Source organism: Gorilla gorilla, chromosome 4, assembly GCF_029281585.2.
Source record: "Gorilla gorilla gorilla isolate KB3781 chromosome 4, NHGRI_mGorGor1-v2.1_pri, whole genome shotgun sequence".
NCBI lineage: Eukaryota > Metazoa > Chordata > Mammalia > Primates > Hominidae > Gorilla > Gorilla gorilla.
Genome location: NC_073228.2, coordinates 122,543,328 through 122,556,175, shown reverse-complemented (window position 1 = coordinate 122,556,175; position 12,848 = coordinate 122,543,328). Strand labels below are relative to the sequence as shown.

The 12,848-nt window shown below is 40.5% G+C and overlaps 1 long non-coding RNA gene across 1 annotated transcript; it reads left to right on the top strand.

Moving 5' to 3' along the window:
- The first annotated feature begins 1,540 nt into the window (after nucleotides 1–1,540).
- Nucleotides 1,541–6,336, top strand: LOC129533619 (uncharacterized). Its single transcript, XR_008679891.2, has 3 exons — nucleotides 1,541–1,618; nucleotides 5,147–5,240; nucleotides 6,055–6,336. It is a non-coding gene; the product is annotated as an uncharacterized lncRNA (long non-coding RNA).
- Nucleotides 6,337–12,848: the final 6,512 nt, after the last annotated feature.

The following is a 12,848-nucleotide window of genomic DNA, read 5'->3' as shown; positions in this document are numbered from 1 at the left end:
TATGGGGCACTGCCTAGTGGAGCTGTGGGAAAAGGGCCACTGTCCTCCAGACCCAAGAATGGTAAATCCACTGACAGCTTGCACCTTGTACCTGGAAAAGCCTCAGACACTGAATGCCAGCCCATGAAAGCAGCTGGGAGGGAGGCTGTACCCTGCAAAACCACAGGCATGGAGCTGCCAAGTCCATGGGAACCCACCTCTTGCATCAGCATGACCTGGATGTGAGACATGGAGTCAAAGGATATCATTTTGGAGCTTTAAGATTTGACTGCCCCACTGGATTTGGACTTGCATGGGCCCTGTAGCCCCTCTGTTTTGGCCAATTTCTCCCATTTGGAATAATTGTATTTATCCAATGTCTGTACCCTCATTGTATCTAGTAAATAACTAGCTTGCTTTTGATTTTATAGGCCCATAGGTGGAAGGGACTTGCCTTGTCTCAGATGAGACTTTTGAGTTAATGCTGAAATGAGTTAAGACTTTGGGGGACTGTCGGGAAGGCATGATTGGTTTTGAAACATGAGGACATGAGATTTGGCAGGGGCCAGGGGCAGAATGATATGGTTTGGCTTTGTATCCCCACCAAAATCACATCTTGAATTGTACTCCCATAATTCTCATGTGTTGTGGGAGGGACCCAGTGGGAGATAATTGAATCATGGGGGCTGTTTTTCCCATACTGTTCTCATGGTAGTAAGTCTCATGAGATCTGATGGTTTTATTGGTGGTTTCTGATTTTGTGTCTTTCTCATTCTTTGTCTGCTGCCATCCGTGTAAGACGGACTTGCTCCTCCTTGCCTTCCACTATGATTGTGAGGCTTCCCCAGCCACATGGAACTGTAAGTCCAATTTAACCTCTTTCTTTTGTGAATTGCCCAGTCTGAGGTAAATTGCCCTATCTTTATCAGCAGTGTGAAAATGACTAATACATCATGTAAAACATTAAAAGTGGAATAGATTCTCTCTAGTCTAGATTGATTTAGATGTGACTTGGCATTGAAGGATCCTGGACTCAGTGTGTAGGCAGCTCCCTCATTCAATCAGTGATGTGAGAGATGACTACACAGAGAATGAGTCCCTTCAGCTCCCCCTCACCCCTCCTTCCAAAGGAATGCTGGAATTTCTTAATTCTTAGCATTTTTTGGTTCAATTCTTAGCCCTTTACACTGTTTTCCAATGATTCAGATGTGATTTCAATGTGAAGGGCATGAAAGAGATGTGACAATGATACTCATTTTTCTCATAGCACTTACAATTATGGAATATTATGTTGTATATCTATTTGTTACTAGAATGTAACCTCCATAAAGCTGGGAATTTACTTGTTTTGTTTACTACTTCATTATTTGACCACCCCACTGGATTTGGACTTGCATGGGCAGGGTTGAGAGTGGTGCCTAGTATTCAACAGTCATTCATTGAAGAGTTATGGTTAGACTATGTATTGGATATGTGCTCATTTTTGGTTTGGAAAATATGGTAACTGTGGCCATGTGATCTTGCATTAAATACATTTTAATAATTTATTTTACAGTTGCTTTGATGATGTTTTCCTAATGTCTTAGTTTACCATTGGTTCTTGGGTCTGCCATTTGATACTGCTATCAGATGTGAAAAGGTAGGTATGTCTTTTTGGCAAATTTGATTTAAACCTCTAATTCATTCTTACTTGCCTGTCCTACAAAGAGAACTTGGTAATTGACAGTTGTATTCAAGTCTTGAAAGAACTCAGAGAGCTGGTGATTAGGAGTGCCTTCTAGCTGTCACTTTGATTTCAGTGGGATTGTACTTCAATGCTTTGCCTAGGAGCACTAGGAGAGAGAGTTTTCCTTTACAGACTCCCTGTAGAAAAACTTCACCAGCATGAAAAAAAAAAGACACCCACTGACTTACTTTTCATCTGGAATTAATGTGATCAGCAATGTCTAAAGACGGTAGATAAGGCATGTTTTCATTTCAATGAAATGAAGATTTTCAAAGCTTTTGAGCTGCTAATCCTTCTCCCTCATTTTTGCTACTTTTCCCTCTTTACTCCAATGCAATCTCTGCATCAAAGCTACATCACTGACATGACCAGAACAATCAGAGGCAAGGTGAACATGCAATGTATGATGACCGAAAACCATTACTCCACAAAGCAGCAGCACATCTAGGATGGGGTTTGCGGTAATGCCCCATCCTGATTACCAGCACACCAGGAAATGGCATGAAAGGTGACATGTTGGATTATCCAGGGGCTCCTGGCAGCCATGGAACTTGGAACTGTATACTCTTTAATGAGAGGCAAAACTTTTTTTTTTTTTTAAAGTCACTTGCCAGAAAATGGAGGGGATGTGACCGTTTTTTCTGTGGTCAAGACCAGTTTCCATTTATACTTTCACAGTTTTTGGATAAAGCTTTACATTGACAGCTAAGAGCAGTGCAGCTGAAAGGTTAGAAGATGGGAAAATGCTCTGAGAATCAGGTGCTCTAGATTTCTAATTAGGTTAATTTTAGGCAGTGTGGCGTGTTTGTAAATAAAATACTGTTATAGTAGAAGAGGTGGCTATAATCTTCCAGCAGAAACAGGCAAACCAAAGTATTATATTGGGAATGCATAGTTGTTTAAATCAACACTAGGTAATTTTGGTCTTCTATATTGTGGAAACTGGGCTCACTATTTAAAATGAGAATACTAACAGAGTGAAAGAAAATGCTAATTCAGAAAATGTTTTAGCCTGTGCATTGTAGAAAATAATCTTTTAGAAAAGTAGCTTGTTTTTAAAAGAATAGGTTAGGGGGACAACCTCTCACTAAATTAAAAAAAAAAAAGCATCGTTTTCAGCTGGGAGAGCCAAAGAGGGAGCTTGCTCTGCAGACTTCCTTAGTTTCTCTTCTTCTAATTTTCAGTTCTGGGCCTCAGGAAATCTCAACCTGTTGCTGTACCACTGACTTGCCATGCCACTGACAATACTTTGAAAAAGGAGAGAGAGATGGAGTTAGGAGAGATTCTATTAATATAAGATCTATTCCCTACAGGCAGAAAGCAGATGGCTTTGTCTTGTTTACTTAAAATTCTGTATGGCAGTTTGGAGGCAAAATCTTTATTTGAGCCATCTTCCCAATGAAAAGCCAGGCCTAAGTAAGAGAGTATGTATAGGTTGTGGTAGGAGTCTTAGGGTAAGGAGGTAGTAATGGTTAACCGTAGGAGACAGCTGAGTGGAGCAGTTGGGCGAGGAGGTTCTGATGTCATTCTGCTTGTGTCTGTATCCTCGCTATGGGTCCTTGGGTCCTTGGGCAAGTTAGTTGGTGTTCCAGGTTGGATTTTCCAGAAAGCAGACTCTGAGATGAGTTTAGTTTGCATGTCATTTATTTGGGAATGTCCTTGGCCCAATATCTAAGGGAAGGGGAGGACAAAGCAAGATTGGGTAAAGGGCTATTCGAGTGGCCATGCAGTGGGGCTCTGGAGCTGGAATGGCCCTTCAGAATTATTCCAAGTTGAATGGAATTACCGCCATACTGATCAGTCGCTGGAATTGGGTGACTGTGGAAAGGGGTGTGACTGTGAACAAGGGCACTTTGCCGCTGAAGCATTCTGGAGGGTAGGGAACCAAAGGCTCTCCACCAGCTGTGTTTCCATCTGCTGCTGGGGCAGCAGGTTTTTCAGAGAAGGGGGATCTGGCTGCATAAGCATCCACACTTAGCTTCTCTGGGCCTTAGTTTCTGAAGCATATTTTATTGAGAACTAAATGAGATGATACACGTAAAGTGCTTAGAGCTGTGCCTGACATGCAGTAAATATTTAGTGATCACTGTGTACCAAGCACAGGTGAAATTATTTGCCCAGGTCTCATAGGCGGTAAGTAGTGGCCTTGGAACTGAGATCTGACTCACTCCAGTCTGTTTTTAGTCACTACATTAAATATCTTAACATGCTAGAATTCACATCAGTTCGAAGAGGTTTACTTCAGCCTTGTTTGCTCAGTGAATGCATCTCACATAAGAAAGGCCTCCCCAGCCAAGCCTGGCTGCAGGAACTCTCCTTCCCATTGCTGGGCAACAGTGTGTTCTTCCACTTTCCTTCTTCTCTTTCTCTTGATGGACCTCTCCTCCCACCTGTCGCCCCCTTCTCTGGCTTCCTACTGACCTCTAGTGATTGGCTTGGGCATGATTTGGAGCAGGAAGCTGACCTAAGTAGCAAGGATGGAAGGAGGGAGGAGAAGTGAAAACCCTGGACTGCTCTTCCAGTCTCCAGGACCACAGCACACTGCCCCTCTCCTGCTATTCCCCATATCCACTTGCCAAGGCTTGATTCTTTACATTTAGTGTCCTATATTAGGTCCAAAAATGAAATGCCCAGAGTATTCTTTATGGAGTGAGCTATTATCTGAACCTTAGATAAATTTTACTTTAGTGTTTTATGTGTGCATGTGTGTGTGTGTGTGTGTGTGTGAGTGTGTGCTTTTGTATCAAAAGATCTACCTTTCAGACCTTCTATAGGAAAATCTTTTCCTATCTCCCCAAACTGACATATAAATGAATAAGTTGAACACAGTCTATCTGTAAGTTGTGGCTTCCTCTATTTTCTTCTTCCTTGAACTACATGTTGAAGAGCCAATGAGATTTATTTTTTGTTTATTATTTTTTCTTCATGCATGCATTGATGGAAAAACCTTTGTAAATAAATTATCATACACATTGTATTCTAAGGAATGCCATGAAGTAAAAGGAGCTGTATTTTCAAGGAGCTTACAGCCTGGGTCAGGGCTGTATGACATGAAAAGAAGTAGGGTTGAACTTGATGGAATACTTAGTTCTGGATTTGCAGCACAAACTTAAAACTGAACATTTTAAATTATTGATATTAAATGCAACTATATACATTCTACAGATAAGTGAGCAATAGGAATGTAGATCATTTGTGATAGCCAAGTGGACAACTCAATGATGAAATTTACTAGCTGTTATCATTCCTACCAAAGCCTTCTCTTCATGACTTTCTGGTTCTCATTCACCTCAGAGTACTAGCAGGGAGAGGGCCAAAATTCTATGGCCTTTACTATCTTTTCATTTACTCTTCAACAGGGGAGGAAGAGTGACTTAGTTTCATTTGTATATTTGGAAACAGATAATGGGCATGGGCTTCCAATCTGTCCTTTCTTTTTAGGCACAGACCTGACTATAGAAAGCCTGAATTCTCCAACCAGGGGAAAACACTTCCTAGAACTGCATGTATGTGTCTGTCTAAGGATGAAGTTCAGGTATGTAAAACTCATAGACTCACAAATATAAATCACATTCTCCAATATCAGCTTAATCAGTAAGATGGTGATACTGTGTTTTGGATTCCACCTGTCTTATTCTTGTGTTATTCCTTAATTGATTCAAAGCCTAGGTGGGGATTAGGGATGTCATTTATCAATCTCCACTCATTCCTAAAGATTAGATGTTAGAGTTTCCTAAGGCATTAACTCCATACCCAGACCGCTTCACGCTAGATGGAATAGCATTTATTTTTCACAATTCATCATTGTGAGTGAGTGTGTGTGGTATGTGTGTGTGTGTTTCTTCTGAAGAGAAACTCTTGGGAGACAAGAATTAGGTAGAAACTGCCTATTTGGGTAGGCCCTCTTCAATTCAACTAAACAAAACCTTATTAAGCCCTAAGATGGGCTAGATGGTGCACCAGACACAGGGCATAGGCATTAATAGGACATATCCAAGGAGCTTTGGGTCCTACTAAAGATAGTGTCATGAGGGAGGGCAACCCAGGGGTCAGTGTGGAAGAGCAATTGTTCCTTTTCTCTATTTATAATACCGTTACTGAAGGAGCAGTGCTTGAGTTAGGCTGTAGGATTGAGCTTCATCCTGCTAATAAGATTAGTGAAAGGTTATCTGTTGCTCTTCTCCTCATGCCAAGTTTTGTATAGTGGATCAAGTCATTATATTAATTACACAGAGCAGTATAGATAAGAGTTAGAGACTATGTGCCCTGGAGCTGGACTGACTAGATTTGTCTCCTTGCTTTCTAGCTGTGTAACTTCGGGAAGGTTGTTTAACTCTTCTGTGTTTCAGATTCCTCATAGAAGAAACAGGTATGATAATACTACCTGCGTGGTAGCATTATGCTGAAGATAAGTGAGTTAATACAAACAGAGTGCTGAGAGCAGTGCCTGGCACAGAGCGGTTCTCAACAGGTATTAGCTCCTGTTATTATTAACTATTATCAATAATTGGCATGTGGCATGGAAATGGGAAGGAGGGATGATAAAAAGGAGAAGATATACTGGAAAGACAAAAACGGTAGCTCTTCACAGCTCATTGGAAGGCTTTTGGTCTAAAACTTTCATAAGTCATGGTGGGAACAGATAAAATAGCAGAAATGGCTTCCACATGCAGAGAGCAAAATCAATTACTGACCAACCTGTTCATTTTACCCCAAGTTTTTGTTTTCCATCTACTTGTCATAGCAGAAAAGCTTGCTGTCTGTCATCAGTGTCAATGTGGTGGGGAGAGGTAGAGTGTTTTGCAGCTTTCACCAAATCCTGCTTGTTTTGGATGAGCAGTGAGATAGGAAGCCAAGCCCTAGTGTTTTTTTATTCACTTGAGAGCTGTAGATATTTATTTCAAATGCTCATTCTGACTGTGTTTGAAAAGTTGGACAAAATGCTTATCAGCGAATTAAAAAAGCATTTATTAAATGCCCACTAGGTACATAGATGAATTCTAGGAACTTGCATAGTTACTGTATAGTTTAACCTCATAGAAATCATTTGAGGGGATTACCCTGACTGGGTCATTACATATGGTTTGCATGTATCAAAGTATCAGCTGGGCATGGTGGCTCATGCCTATAAGCCTAATGATTAAGGAGACTGAAAAGGGGCGATCCCTTAAGCCCAGGAGTTCAAGGCTGCAGTCAGCTATGATTGCACCACTGCACTCCAGCCTGGGTGATGGAGTAAGACCCTGTCTCTTAAGAAAAATCACATGTATCCCATAAGTACTCAAAAATATGTACATCTATTTTGTATCAATTTTAAAAAGAAGGTTTTTTAAGCATATAGATTTTTCTCTGATACCTAGTTAGGAAAAATTAAAAGTAGCCTATCTATCCTAAACCCCCCCACCAAAATCATTTGAGGTAAATATTGTTATTTTGGTTTTTCAGATGAGGAAATCAAAGTTTAGACAGATAATGTGTTTTTCCAAAGACGTTGAAATAGAGCTTGCTGGAATTTGAGTTCAGGTCTTCTGAAAATGTATTAAAATTTCCACAGATTTATTGAGGTCATTAGCAAATTGTCTACTCCCTTTATGAACTTTATGAAATTTTAGAAGTACAGAAAATCATAAAGAATAAAATCAAAATCATCTATAGTATCACAATTCAGAAATAGCTACTGTTTAAATTTTGGAGTGTTTTTATCTAATTTTAATGCATAGGTATATGTCCATTTTTTTCTCCAAAGAAAACTTCTGGGCCCGGCACGGTGGCTCATGCCTGTAATCCCAGCACTTTGGGAGGCCGAGGTGGGTGGATCCTGAGGTCAGGAGATCGAGACCATCCTGGCTAACACGGTGAAACACTGTCTCTACTAAAAATACAAAAAATTAGCCGGGTGCAGTGGCGGGCGCCTGTAGTCCCAGCTACTCGGGAGACTGAGGCAGGAGAATGGCATGAACCCGGGAGGCGGAGCTTGCAGTGAGCCTAGATAGCGCCACTGCAGTCAGGCCTGGGCGAAAGAGCAAGACTCTGTCTCAAAAAAAAAAAAAGAAAACTTCTGCTATCTATGTTATTTAAAAACCCCCCTTTAAACAATGTTATGAGGACTTTTTATATTCTTAAATAGTCTTCCAAAACCTGATTTTAAATTGCTGCTTTTCATCATGGGGATGAAAAAAATCCTTATTGTTCATATTTATGTTTTAAATTTTCCCCTGTCTTAAACAATGATGCACTCAACATCTTTGTTCATAATTCTTTTTGCATATCTCTAATTATTCCCTTAGATTTCCGGAAGAATAATTACTGCATAAGAGGTTGTTCCACTTATTGATTGCTGTTTAAGAAACTGACCCAAAACTTAGTGACATAAAACAACTACCACTTTATTATGCCCGTGGATACTGTGGGTTAAAAATTCAGAAAGAGCACAGTAGGGATGGTTGTTCTCTGCTCCATGATGCTGGGACCTCAGCTGATAAGACGCCAAGACTGGGCTTAGCTAGGACTGTCGACTGTTGTTCCTAGATATGGCCTCTCTGTATAATTGTATTTAGGCAATGGCTCAGGGCTCCAAGAGTGAGGAGTCCAGTGGTGTGAGGCAGAGGTTCATGGGCTGTATCAACTAACCTTAGAGGTCTTGTGGTATCACTTTTGCCGTACTCTGTTGGTCAAGGCAGTCACAATCACACCTCAGTTCATACGGAAGGGATGCAGACACCACTGCTTAATGTGTAGCCATGTTTTAAACTGCCATAGAGGATATAAACCACTTTCAGGATTTTGACATACATTATCAAATTGCCCCTAGAAATGTAAAAACCAACACTTCTTCCAGTGCTGGCTGATAGTACACTCTCACCTATATTGGATGTTATAACTTTGAGAGATAGTCGTTAATTTGATAGGTAAAAGATAGCATATCATGTCATTTTAATTTTCAAATATTTGAGTAATAGTGAGATTTTACATGAATTTTTGTTCACTTGTCAAAATTTTATGTGGATTTTCTATTTTTTGCTTATTTCTCCATTAGAGTAGTCATCTTTTTCTCATTAATTGGTAGGTGTTCTTTACATGGTAAGACTAAGTCAAGGTGTTCTGACTTAAATGGAGTTATTTCACCACTACCCTTTAGCAGCTCTAATCAATATACATTTTTAGTACTAATGATGTATAAGATACTCTTAACTTGTAATCCCAATTCTGCCTTTTCCAAACTGTGTGACTTGGACAATTTAATAAAGCCTTTGGACCTTTGTTTCCTCTCCTGTAATAGTGGTTAATATTATTCCCATTTCATTGGTTATTGTGAGTACTCAGTAATGTCCACGCAAATGCTTCAAAGAAGGCTTATTACATGCAAAGTGTCCAATAAATGTTAGTGGTTATTCTTCATATTATTGCTGTCACCATACCTGGATATTTATGAGTATTTTAGCAATTATCTAATTATTGCCCAATTTGCAACTATATGAATCTGCTAGTCATGTCAAATCATCTGGCTTTTGAATTTGAAAAAGCTGTGGTTGTTCTGAAAAAACTTTTATCTCTTGCTTATTATTATAACTTGGTTCTCAAGTTTCCCAAAGGAGGTAAGTCACTTACAACGCAGGATGGGCTGGGGAACATGGTTGTAGGGGCAACTTAGTTAATGGATGAGACACTTGGCAGTAATCACTACCCTCAATTGCCTTGCCAAAATAATTAGAAAGAGAGGAGGAAATAACTCATTTCTTTGTGAAACTCCCGAGACAAAACTAAATTTGATGGCATTTCCTCTGCCTCTTTGATTTTTTTTCCATTCAATCACACTGATTGAGCACAGAATCAAGCCTTATAGAGCACATTGTAGAGTAACAATGATGAAAGAAAAATAAAACCGTCTTCTTTAGGAGGATAAATCCCAAAGGGCTTGCCTTGCTTTGACTGGGGAGAGGCTGTTGAAACAAAAGGCCAGGGGCCTGGGTCTGAAAGGAACCTAGGCAGGGCTCAGCCCCCAGGCTGGAATTACCTGGAATTGTGTGCCTTCTTCCCAATGTGGAATAGCCTCCCTGAGCTCCTTCCTTCTGGAGCCTCATGGTGGTAGTGTTGGAGCACCATGCATTGATGTATGGAAGTAGTGGGGTGGGGCCTGGCTGGCTCTATCCCCACCACCCTGGGGGCATTGAACATGTGTTGTCTCCAAAGAGGGCTTCCCTGGCCTCCAGCCCAGCTGTCCCTTTGTGATAACCACCATTGCTAATATTCTGGTGATGAGCCACTTTGGTCCCTGCCTCACCGCTTCTGATCACTCTGTGAAATATGAGTTGGGGGAGTTTTCTGTGACAAATGCCTGCTTGACTGAGTCCCTATTCAGGCATCCGGTATCAGCTCTTGCCGCAGACAACCCTTTCAGCCCTGCCAGCCAGACAGTGACAGATTCAGCCTCCTGCTCAGACTGTCAGGGGAGTCTCCCTTTCAGGCCCCGGCTTGTCACAGGAATGCCTGGCCAAATCCTGCCAGGGCTCTGGGCTGCACCTGTGATTCCAAATGTCAGTGGGCTTGAGTGCCAGGCACTTTCCACCTCTCTTCCTGTCAAGGTCAGCTGGCCATGGTGAGGGAGGGGGAACTCCTGAGTCCAGGCTGGCCTGTCTCTTTTGTCCTTTGCCCTGCATCAGAAGACAGATCTTTCAATACCAAGGGTCCCTGGACTTGTCGAAGAAAGCATTGACGAGATCTTGGGTAAAATTTCTCCCTGGAGATCATTAGTCCAGGCAAATTTACTTCTCTGAAATGTCCTTTCCAAGTTCTCCTTAGCTTTATTTTGTTGGTGTTTGTTGAGTACAAAGTGAAGGAGAACAAAACCAGTTATGGGTGGTAATGAAGAAGTGGCTCACATTCGTGACCACTTTTGAGATTCTGCCAGGGTCAGCCATGTGGTGATCATCATGATGATTTATAAATCAGAAGTTGCAAGCTGATGGTCCATGGACTGAATTTGGCACAAATGATTCTTATTTGGCCTACAGGGTGTGTTTGTTTTTAATCGAACTTGATGCTAATGTTTAGAATTCAGAAAATTTCACAAACAACTGGCTTCTCTTCAAAAACTAAAAGCTCTAGCATCATTGGGCTTGCATCCTTGCATGGAGACAGTTTGGGTAAACCAAGTTGTTGCCACTGCTCGCTTTAGAGTTTGCCATCATTCTCATCTTTTCCTACTGTTATGCCCAAGCTGCTTCTCTTATTTCTATTACAGGGATGATCCCTGTAGATATTTGAGTTGGTGATCCCTGGCACAAACACTGTGCTTCATTTCTGCACTCAATCTTGAATGAACTTTATAGTAAGTTCACCCCCTCCACCCCACCACTACTAGGATTTTCAAGATTTAAATGCAGTAAATAACAGGAAAGAAGAAAAATCGTGGATTTGCTGATATGTGAGGACTGTAGTTCAGCATTGCTAACTCTTAGCTCTTGACCTTAGACAAATGTTCCGTAAGTGACAAACCTCATGACAAGTTTTGGTGTTGCTCCTGAGAGGGGAAAAGAAACACATTAGTTGAGACCCATTACATTATCTCATTTGAAATCTTTAAAAAACCTGTCCAGGTCAATGATATGGTTTCTTTTATACAAACGAGGAAATGGGGATTAGAGTTAAGAAACCTTCTCAATTTTTTAAAGCTGAAAATTAAGGGAACCAAGACTCGTATTTATTCCAAAGTCCTTGCTGTTCTCCACAGCAAACTGCCCCACTCAATGGAATTCCATGACATCTATTTAGGCTTAAATTCAGGTATTGCTAAAGAGGCAAAGTGTACCAGCCTCATTAAACAGACTGCATTTGGACTTTAGCATCTTTTATAATTAAGAAAAAATAAAAAGCTGTACTTACCACGAGGACTTGTTTTTCCTTAAGATAATTTTTTTAACCCACGTGATTTTCAGATCAAACGGTGCTTTATTGATTTCAACAATGAAAATAAGAGCAAACTTTTATAGAGCACTTACTATGTATTCATATGTTACTTTATTTAACTCTCTCAGCAACCGTCTTGGGCAGGTATAGTTATTATCCATATTTTAAGGATGAGGAAACTGAGGCACAGAGAGATAATGCTGAGAGACATGAACAGACTGCTTGACAAACTAGCTATTAGGTAGATTGAGATCATAACTGTAAAGGCAGCTTATGTTTCCAACTTTCTGACCAATTTCTGGTGAATATTGACCGAGATATTGGAGATACTCTAGTCATTGTCTTTCTGCAGTCTATACTTAGCATTCGCCTGTTCTCCAAGGTCATGCTGGAAAAAACCCTGGAGGACTGGTTTGCCCAAATAGAAATCTTAAAAGTGTTTCCCTAAATGACAATTTAGGAAGGCCATTAGTAGTAAATAAAAAAATAAATTTCTGTAAATACATTTTTTTTTCAAAGTGGTCGATATGTGCTATAGAAATTGTCTGAATTTTCATATACAATGAGTTTTATTGACTGTGAGAAAAAGTTTTGGATGCTCTAACTCCACTGTGTTAGGTTTGCTGTTTTAAATTTGCATAGCTGGGGTTAGTTTAAATATTTGAATGAAAAGCATTTCTCTATCCTTACCACTGAGGGACCATAAGGGGTCACATTGCCCTGCCTGAATTGGAGAAGTCACCTCAAATAGATTGGCAGAACTAGTTCCTGATGCCTGTTTTTGAAAAAGAGTTCCTTGTCACAATTTTCTCTTAGCAATTGCAGGTTGGCCTATGTCTTATGGAGCCCAGGATCGAGTGACTGCTCTAGCCCTTGACTATCAGAGAGAGCATGTAAGCAACAGTTATATCATCCTGCTTTTTCTGTCACTCCTTCTCACATTTCTGGACCAATCTGAGTTCTAAGAGGTGTCCATAATGCTTGGGTGCATACAACCATACCATTGGCTACTGTATATTCCTTTGTAGGAGCCAAAGTGTTCTTGTTTTGGGGGTAATTAGGTAGAAAACAACCTGAACAATTCATGGCTAAAGCTTATAAACCTCTCACTACAGATTTGACTGGCAGCGTCTGATATACTGTCCTTCTCTTCTCCTCTTAAGAGATATAATGGATTGGAATCAGCAGAAAAGCTACACTTGCACTAAATCTCATCCTCAGAAAAACTATGCTTACT